We start from the raw sequence: 10,769 nt of genomic DNA on the forward strand, positions 1-10,769 counted from the left end.
TACACATAAATCACTGTGGGAATAGTGTAATTGAGATAGTACATTTTGATACAGGGGAAAAAACAAATTACAACTGAAGAGTTTACCAACAGCATACGACTGCTCTGAAATTCTGAGTTAATTTAATATCTCTTCATGTCATCTGATTCTTTGCTGCTTTTCTCTGGTTTGTTACAATTTAGAAGCAAGCCTCGTGGAGTAATTATTTAAAGAAATACTGATAATTTCTTTTGAGTTTGTGTAATATTAAGATTTGATTTGTTTTCAAAAGCCCCGTAGATTCTGAAAAAGAACATTGTTTCTGCCATCCTACTGCCGGGAAAGTGATAGGAGTACTTTATTCTATTGCACTTCCTCACGCCCAGAATGTGAGGTGGTTGCATGCATTGTTCTAGCCTCATCGGGTGGGGGTGTGTGTGAGCACATACCCCTTTTTTGGAGGAACTCAAGAAAATGCCTCCTGTAGTACAGTAATACATGTAGGAGAGCCTGAGTGTATATTAACATAACTGTGCATTGACATTAACATTTTTGCTCTAGAGACTTCAAGCACCTGCTGTATGGTGTGTCTCCCTCCAATAATTATTTCCTCTTCATGGGCATTCGAAAGGAGCCATCAGTAAGTGGTTCTGGCATTTCTGACTGCCCTTTCAACAACTGCCAATGTGAGCCTTGTGTTCTCATTAAACCAGTTCCTCTCCCCAGGAAAGTAAAGCAGACATCACACTTGTAATGTCCCTCCTTGGATTTTGTGCCAAATTATGTCAGCCTCTAGCGCAGGTGCGCCAGACAGGAACAAGGCTCACACACCTGTTCAGATGCAGCTAGCAAACTACTGCTTGCACTCCTGGTGAGCAAGGGGATTACAGTATCATTAGATGTGTCAGAGCCCCTGCTAAGGGAGTGAGTGTGTGTATGCAGGGCTCTGCATGTCTCTGTGCACCAGCTGGCAGTTTAAGGTGATTTGTTGGGGGGAGCAAATGCTGCGCCTCCAAAAAAGACATGTAGAAACCAGTCCTAAGCACCCTCTCCACGACCCATGCACCTGGAGGTCCAAAGTCAAAATACCTCTAGTAATTGATACCCAAACTCTGCACCTCTGCACCCAACCTGGTGAGCTAAAATGCGTTGGCTAACTCCAATAATTTTTTCTAATCTAGACAAGCCCTTAAGGTGGCAGAATTGGGCTCCAAGTGAGTACACCCTCACCCTCTTAATTAGAAGTCCATGTCTGCTAAGACATTAATTTTGTTGGTCATTTAAGGCGGATTTGTGCAGTACATAATGAAGATTTGCTATGTAAAAGTTCAAGCAGTGTGTTACTTATTAGGCCTCATTAAATCTTCTGTTCAATCAGAATTCCCATTGGACCAGTATTAAAAATAAATAATATTGTCAGGAACTGTCAAGGAAGAGGTCTGAAGAATTACTGATGTACTTAAACCCATATTGACTGCAATAGTGATTATCGTGCACTGAATAACATTTATAGATGTCTTAACTTTCTTTAAACCAGGTTCAGATAAGGGGTCCCTGGAACAGAGGGTAAATTATGGAAAAAAAAGCCTACCATTCAGGGCCCAGTCCTGCAAGCAACTGAGTGTGCCCGCTTCCTATTGACTTCAGTACTCTGCAGGATCATGTTTTTAAACACGAGCCTCAGTTTTGAAGTCCACTTTAAAAGAACACTGACAAGTTATTTTTAATATTTTTAAGAGAGTGTATGGTGTGACCTGTATGTGCCTAAGATAGCCCCCCTGAAAATGCCTAGGTCAGGCTGCAAAAGGAGAGCAGATTCTCCCAGAACTGGTGGCTAACACTGAAGTTAGATTCCCCAGCCAGTCACAAACAGTGCTCCTGATTTCCCACAATGGTTATCAAGAAGCCGCAAAAAAGAAATATACCGCTCCCTTTATTGCTCAGTCCCTGGATCCCAATCAGCAAGTAGGTCCAGTAAAGAAACAAGTTATTTAAAACTCTATTCACTTTATCAGAATGTTCTCCTGATCCTCAAAGGGTCAGCCACATTACCAGATCAATATTAGTTAGGATCTTACCCAAAATGCCACGCTGCCAGCCAATCCTTTAGTAACTAAAAGTAAAAGTGTATTATAAAAGCAAAGAAACAAACAAGATGAGAGATGTTAAATGATCAAAGCAATCAGATACATACAAATGACTTCAAAGTCCATATATATCAGATTCTTAGCTGTATTGGAGTTTCCAGACTTGTACAGTTCCTCTGGAGTACATCCAGTATCCGGATGGGTCTCAGTCCTTTGTTTCAAAGCTTTGGATATAAAGTAGTTGATCCAGAGGTAGGAACAGGAAGCAGGAATGAAGACAAAATGGAGATGGTGCAGCTGCATTTTATGTCCTTTTGCCATGTGGCCTGTTTCAAACACAAGCCCACAGCTTGTGCAGGGAAAAGAACTTTAAGTTCTCTCTTCACAGGCATGTTTCCATATGTCCTGATGACTCATGGGTGTAGCCCCTGGCTTCTCTTCCAGGGCTCATTGTATAGCTGAAGGGCCTTACTTGGCACTCAATCAGGCTGGACAGTGCTGGTGCTACTCTGATAGGGGTGTCACCTAGTAGCACAGCACAAGTTTTAGATACAGAAATATCACACCTCTTAATGGCTTATAATACAAAGATGATACACGCATATAGATGATCTTATCATATTCAGTAAATCATAACTTTCCCAATGATACCTTACATGACATATTTTGCAAGATTTGTTGTAATTTTGCAATATTGATATCAATAATATAAATGGTCACCCCTCAGCCAGACAGCATCATCTATGGATCAGGGGTTTAGTAATGGGCTACAGAATGTATCAGTGCTTTTGTGACTCCAGTTCAAATCCAGCCTAGGTCCGTTAGTGATCAAAAGTTACCATTTGATATTCCTCTGGATGTCTCAGCTATGGTGCTAACTGGTTTTCTAGTTGGAATTCTCAAGAGAGAGGCCAATGACTGAATGGGTTGGAACCTGAATTTCTCTTTTACCCAGGTCCGAGTTGGGGCACATGTGTGAGGCAATGTGAAGAACCCTGCCACACTCTGCTACTGTCCAGGGTGTGAGATTTCACTAACCCATTATAGACCTGTATAACTAGTAAAACAGGGCTCTGGCACATAGTACAGCTCAGGGAGATCATTAAAAGACATTTACATTACAAATGTAAACAGAGTTTTAATTGTCCTCAGGGAATTGTAACCAGTTCTGCCAACCTGACTGTTTTTAGTGTGGACAGGGCTCAAGAGTGTACAAGAGTGTTGATATTTTTGGGATACAATTGTAGGTGGCATAGGTTTTATACACAAAAAAGTTAAATTTTGTAAGTGTAAAATCAGCCACTGTGTGCCACATGAAGCTATTTACTGGTAGCAACAGTAGTCTAGCCAGCTGAAAAATGTACTGATCACAAGATCATTGATCATGTGTGCTCAGTATTCAATGAAAATCAAAGGCTAATGTTTGGTGTTCAACTGCATGTCCCCCCAAAAGTGGATCCCTGCAATCCCTGGGCAAATGCTACTTTAGGAGATCAGCCACAACGCAGGACTAATACTCATTAGTTATATAGTGAACAATTTTATTCCTCTTTGGCAGCCAACCTGGTCATTTCACAGAGCAGCCTTTAAAGTAGCCTGAGGGAGAAGACTATGCAATGTATCCTAATCGTGAAATGTAAGACCTGATCTTGAAACCTTTCTGAGAGTCACCCAACGGAAGTAAATGGGACAATTCCCATGAGCAATATATGCAAGAAGTCTGGGCCCAGAAGGCTGAATGCCATGAAGAGAGCCAGGGAAATGATGACATTAGGTTAAAATACCTGAAGTGCAAACTGAACACAGTCCAGAGTTTTGATGTTCTACAGATCTGAGACTGACCTCCTCCAGAAATGAGGCTAGAAATATCCTTCCATTCAAAGAAAACCCAAAAATGTCTCACTGCGTGTATTCTAAGATGTACATTCCTTACTCATGTAATACCACTTTTCCTGTTACCATAAGCCATGGCAGTCCAATTGCTCCTGCCTTCTACATGTTTTTGTCCCCTATGGATATTTAACTAAAAAGTTAAAGTGAACAGAAGGAAAGCAGAAATCTACTGGAGTAAATCTGCATGATTACATGGAAACCAAAAGACCTACACTGTTTTCCATCTGCTGAGGGTCTGGCCCTGAGCTTTTTATATTAGCTGAATTCAGGATTGAATCCTATTGTGCTTAGATCTACTAGCAAAGCAGTGGAAAAATAACTTTCCCCCCCCTTTTTTTTTTAAACTAATCGCTTTTAGTTTATTCACTGTATGATGCCTTGCCATTGCTATTTAGATGAAAGGTTAACTGTACACGGCCCGTAGCTAACAGGTACATTTTTCTAACAGTGAACAAAATCTCTGCCTTTCAGAGCCACAAGCAGCGACAGTGCAGTGCAGCACAATGCAACCCAGCGTGGTGTGTGGTCATTACAGTTTCATGACGAAGCTGTGTTTTCAGGGGAATGGGGGCTTTTAGGCATTTTGTTCGTTTTTTTTAATCCCATTGTTTTCTGTAATTTACATCCATATATACCTTGTTACCTATCTTGTATCATTTAACCCAGAAAATAATTTTGGGAGAGTTTATATGAAAGATACTAGACTAAATACATTTGTATTATCATGCCTACTAGGACCTGCAAAAGAGCAAGTCCTTTCCTGGCACTAAGAATAAAACTCTTAGCCATAAACTGTATCTCTCAGCAGTTCGCCCTGTATATGTGTTGCACGTCACATGCTGTCATCTTGCAGTCATGAGTCACTTACTTCAGTTCCCATTGCTCTGGGATATAAGCCTGGTGAAGCCATGTCTCTACATATTTTATTCCCTGTAGAAATATGCACACAAAGCAGTGGAAACTCAGGCTGCTGCTGTGATTTAAACGGAACAGATTTGCATTTGCGTTAGAACTCCAGGGGGTGGTTGGTAAGCTGAGTAATATTGCGTCTATTTTCAGTCTTGTTACCTGGGTGATAGTAATTGTTTTGTCCTTACTTCTCTATAGTGCTGGAAAAATATCCTCTCTATTTGAAGTGAATTGAATTTAGATTTTTAAAAATTCAGTAGCTTCCCCAAAATTTTAATACCATTGTGTACAATATAACTGATTAGCAAAATGACAAATGTCCAATATAAAATGAAATTTGGGAATTACAAGGATGACTGTTTTGCCTCACATTACACTTCCTCTAACTTGTATTTGGTTTGCCTATGTAATAACACAACCTTCATGATATCACCACGCTGCCTTTCCTGACTAGCAGTGGCTATATGCTTCTTTAGCTTTGAGGATTCCTGCCCTTTCCTATTTACTTCAAAAATATATTCCAAGGGTGAAATCAATTGATCTAAATGGGGCCATGATCTCACCCCTACTGTCTGGTTTCGGTCCCAGATGGAATAGTCTGAGCTGTCAGTAGTTTCAGAAGGATCCTAGGTTTGAATAAACTAACAGGTTTGGGAAGATAAGATTAGTGGAAAAGTAAACTATACATTTCCTACATGCTAGTATCCTCAGACAACCCTCCCACCGCCCCCTCAAGTAAATGGCAAATTCCCATAAACTGTTAAATCCAGGCCCAGAACATCGTAAGTATATGTCTTTCCATTTTGAAGTCATGCTATGACAAATCCAGCGCTGGAGTGCTAACCGCAAGCATTTGGGAGAGTCCAGAATGTTCAGTAGGTGCCATAATCTGTACACAAATCCCAAAACTAATCTATACCATGTTTCCATTATTATTCTACACTCATGCAAGGTGACAAATTGTAAGAAGATGGAAGGAGATCCTGTTAGTACTTCCCCTAGTTTAATTAGCTCAAAACTGTCAAAAGGCAATAGATGTATGCCATGTTGTCGTAGCCATGTTGGTCCCAGGATATTAGAGACACATGGTGGGTGAGGTAATATAATTTACAACACCAACTTTTGTTGGTGAGAGAGGCAAACTTTTGAGCAACAGACCTTTGTGACCTGAAGAAGAGTCTGGTTAGCTCAAAAGCGTGTCTCTCTCATCAACAAAAGTTGGTCCAATAAAAGATACTATCTCATCTACCTTGTCTCTAAAATGCAATAGGGGCAGTTAAGTGACTTAAAACAATTCTGTTCTGGGGTTTTAGATGAACAAGTAATGACATCTCAAGGTCATACCCTGGAAAGTCAGAGATGCAGAAATTGCAGTTCCATTTTCTTTTTCCCTGAAAATGTTTGTTCTCTGATATCAGTAAACAACCTGGAAAAATTCAAAGGCAGTCCAAGAAGTTCTAGAAGCAGTGAAAGGGATGGAATGAAAAACCGGATAAATGTGGACATTAAAATAAAATAAATTAGAATAGAATTATACCTTGTTTGAGAGCCACAGAATCTTGCTCCACACAGAATGGTTGAAGGAGCAGTATAACCACCAAAGCTCTAACTAGTTTCTTACATAGTTTAGATAGCTCCCATTACCTATATGTTAATGACAAAAATACATTAAAATTAGGCCCTGCGAGGTGGAGTTCTGCCCATCATGCACTGCTGGAAGAGGTAAGATCTCTATAATCTTGAAAACTGCGTCTTGTTTGCATTGCTTGAACATCACAGCTGTGCTGTGAGCTAGAGCCAATATGTAACATCTCCCTTGGCTCATCTTAGGCAGCAGCTATGATGCTAGCTAGCTTGGGAAAGTGATATCTCCAGCCCAAATGTGCACACATGCAGTCAGAAGACGAAGGGACTAAAATGGAAAAATTCCACGATGGCTGGAGTTCAAGAGCCAGTTAATGTATAAGTGAGAACTCTTCCCAAGATGCAGATACATTAGGATTTTGTGGCACAACATTTTCCAAGGGGTGTATCTCCAGTAGTGGAGACTGTTGCATATTCACAACTTGGACGAGATCAGACATTTTTTCCATTATTGTCTGACCCAATGGAAACTGATCAAACTCCACCCCTTGGCCATTATTATTCTGAAAAACCCTAGATTGGGCACGACTTCGACAACAAATCTAAAAATATGTGGCGGTACCAGTAGGATTCCACAGGGGAAGGATCTCAACATCTGCAACTGGGAGGGCAGGAGCGGAAGGCAGCAAGATGTTTAATAGAGTGGTATGTATGAATCATAGAAACGTAGGGCTGGAAGGGACCATGAGAAGTCATCAAGTCCAGCCCTCTGTGCTGAGGCAGGACCACATAAACCTAGACCATCCCTGACAGGTGTTTGTCCAACCTATTCTTAAAAACCTCCCAAGATAGGGATTCCACTGCCTCCCTTGGAAGCCTATTCCAGAGTTTAACTACCCTAATAGACAGAAGGTTTTCCTAGTATCTAACCTAAATCTCCCTTGCTGCAGATTAAGACCATTACTTCTTGTCCTGCCTTCAGTGAACATGGAGAACAACAGTCCTCTTTGCAACAGCCCTTAACGTATTTGAAGACTGTTATAAGGTCTCCCCTCAGCCTTTTCTCAAGACTAACAAACATGCCCAGTTTTTGTAACTTTTCCTCATAGGGTCAGGTTTTCTGAATTTATCATTTTTGTTGCTCTCCTCTGGACTCTGCAATTTGTCCACATCTTTCCTAATGTGTAGCACCCAGCATTGGACACAGTTCTCTAGCTGAGGCCACACCAGTGTTGACTAGAGTGAACAATTACCTAGGGTCTTACATATGGCACTCCTGTTAATATAACCCCAAAATGCCATTAGCCTTTTTCACAACTGCATCACATTGCTCATTCATTCAATTAGTGATCCACTGTAATCTTCAGATCGTGGTCAGTGGTACTTCCACCTAGCCAGAGATTCCCCATTTTGTAGCTGTGTGTTTGATTTTTCCTTCCTATGTGAAGTACTTTGCACTTATCTTGATTGAATTTAATCTTGCTGATTTCAGCCCAATTCTCCAATGTGCCAAGGTCCTTTTGAATTCTAATCCTCTCCTTTAACATGCTTACAACCCCTTCCCTCTTAGTGTCACCTGCCTACTCTCTGCTCCATTATCCAAGTCTATTAATGGGTCTGGCTAATTCAGCTCTGGAGGCACTTTCTGCAGCTTTTGCTGCCTTATTCATGGTTCCATAGCACAGCCCTTCGGAAATGTGCGTTGTAGAATGCATACTGGAATTGCAAGCGCTTACAGTAATTTTTATTCACTTTTCACTATGAGCAGATTTCACTCATGTGAATAAGCCCCTAACAAGCCTGTCCACATCACTGAAACCACATGACAGGAGGGGCAGGATCCACACAGGAGATCTGTGTTGGGTCCAAATTGAGTGACACAGAGACCATGAAGGAAAATGCCAAATGATTTTGCTTCAGATCCAGTCACCAAGAACCCTGATGCAAAAGACAGAAAGACTGCAGGCCCAGGACTGGCCCAGGGTTGGGAGGAATAAATTCCATTCATCTTCTACAAATGCACATAAAAAGGCCAAGTAATGGGAGTGGGAAGAAAGGTTGGATTTTACCCTAACTAAGCAGATGCTGTAGGATTCTAGGGAGAGTAATGTGAATGCCAGCCACAGCTTTTGTTAATGAGTTCTGCAACTGCCCTCAGGCATGTTTAGCAATGAACAACAAAGCACCTGTATTCACACCCTAAGAAGTCTGAGGGCTGGTCTACACTGGAAACTTACAGCAGCATAGTTATGTCTCTCAGGGGTGTGAAAAATCCACTGCGCTGTGGGAAGTAGCTGGGCCGACCTAACCCCTGGTGTAGATAGCCCTATGTCAATGGAAGAATTTTTCTGTTGATGTAGCTGCTTTCAGCCAAGGAGGTGGCTTAACTACAGTGACAGTTGATACCCTCTCGTTGCCGTAGCGAGTCTCTCTATTGAAACGCTACCGCAGCTGTGCCACTATAGCGTTTTAAGTGTCAACATATCCTCAGGCAATGCTATTGGTCTACCAAGAAGCATGATTGATGGCAGTGATATATACATGAAGGTGCATTTACCTGGTATTGACAACTCCTCCTCAGGGAAGGAGGAGGGTAGTTTGGTATCATTCACACAGTATATCCTTCTCCATGTAGCTTTTGTATCCATTTAGCTTGTTCAATGATAAACGTTGAGCATTAGCGGCCCTTGTGAAATCCCAGATCTGCCAGATTTTTTTGCCATGGACCACATTTGGCTCTTTTTACAGAGCAAGTGGAGCAATCTACTGGTTTTTCTGATGCAAGGCTCAGTAAAGGGAAGGATTGAATAGGAAATCAGAGAAAGATTTGTGTTCCTTTAAAAAAAAGAACAAACACACAGGGTGGGATCCACGAAAGTACTTATGCACCTAAACCCCAGACTTAGATGTCTGAGTCCCTGGTTTAGGCATCTAAGTCTCAGTTTTGGCTCCACTGAGGTCCACAAAACATCTGCTGACCCTGTTGGTGACTGTTTTTCACTGCAAAAAGTTCCCTACGTACCTACATTCCTACCTCTGGGCATGTGCACTGCTGCCTCACTCTATGTGTCCAGATGCCTCTCTCTGACCTAAGCCCCAGGGCAATCCAAGAACCCGGGGGCGACAGGCATTCAGCTGCTTATGTCACCTGCAGGGCACAAGCAGGTAGGTGTGCTCAGAAGCTGCTTGCTGTATTGGCTCCTCTTCAAAATCCGGCAGGTGGAGGAGGTGCCCACTCTATGACTTTAGACCCATGGGTTAGCGCACCTGCTTGGAATGTGGGAGAGAGACCCAGGTTCAATTCCACCCTCTCTGCCAGGAAGTGGAAGTGGCTGGCTGCCTAGTTTCCATCAAAACTTTCAATTCTACTGAATCAGCATTGTCTGATAGAGAACTGTTGCCCTCAGAAAATTTTTGTCCAGCTCTGCAAAAAAGCTCAGAAAAAGGAAGCTACACAGGAAATTCTTTCACACAGTTAAAAAATACTAACTTCAGGCAAAGCTTATTTTTATTATTCAATATGCACATCTGAATAAACATCTTACTAAACTGTCAACTCTGTTCATGAACTGCATAATTATACCAGGCTGTGTTTTTGGGTGGGATTTTCAAAGCGCTCAGCATTGGCTTAACTCTGCTCCCCTGGAGAAAGTGGGAACACTTTTTCACACAACATTGAACAAGACTCTGAAATTTACTGCCAGAGGAAGTAGAGACCAAGAATTTAGCAAGATTCAAAAAGTCATGGAATTTGTATGGATAACAAAAATATCCCAAGTTGTTACAATTGATAGCAAATTTGGAAGAGATATAAACCTCCTGTTTCAAGATTTAAGCCAATCACTATTAGAGACCAGAGTGACACAATGTGGGGGATACGTTATTCTACATCTGCCTACTGTGGCATTTTTACATCTTCCTCTGAAAAACAAGGTTACTTACCAGTAACTGTTGTTCTTCGAGATGTGTTGCTCATATCCATTCCAACATAGGTGAGTGCGCGCCCCGTGCACGAGTCTCCGGAAGCTTTTTGCCCTAGCAACCCCCGCAGGGTCGGCTCCGGCGCCCCCTGGAGTGCCGTGCTCATGTCGCGGTATATATGGTGCCGCCGACCCCGCGGGTCCCCAGTCCCTTCTTTCTGCCGACTCCGACAGCGGGGACGGAGGGTGGGTTTGGAATGGAAATGAGCAACACATCTCGAAGAACAACAGTTACTGGTAAGTAACCTTGTTTTCTCTCTTCGAGTGATTGCTCATATGCATTCCAACATAGGTGATTAATTAGCCGTACCTTGGAGGTGGGTAGGAGTCACTGGCG

Source organism: Emydura macquarii, unplaced genomic scaffold (assembly GCF_026122565.2).
Source record: "Emydura macquarii macquarii isolate MOO-44397 ecotype Brisbane River unplaced genomic scaffold, CSIRO-AGI_Emac_v2 contig_1043, whole genome shotgun sequence".
NCBI lineage: Eukaryota > Metazoa > Chordata > Testudines > Chelidae > Emydura > Emydura macquarii.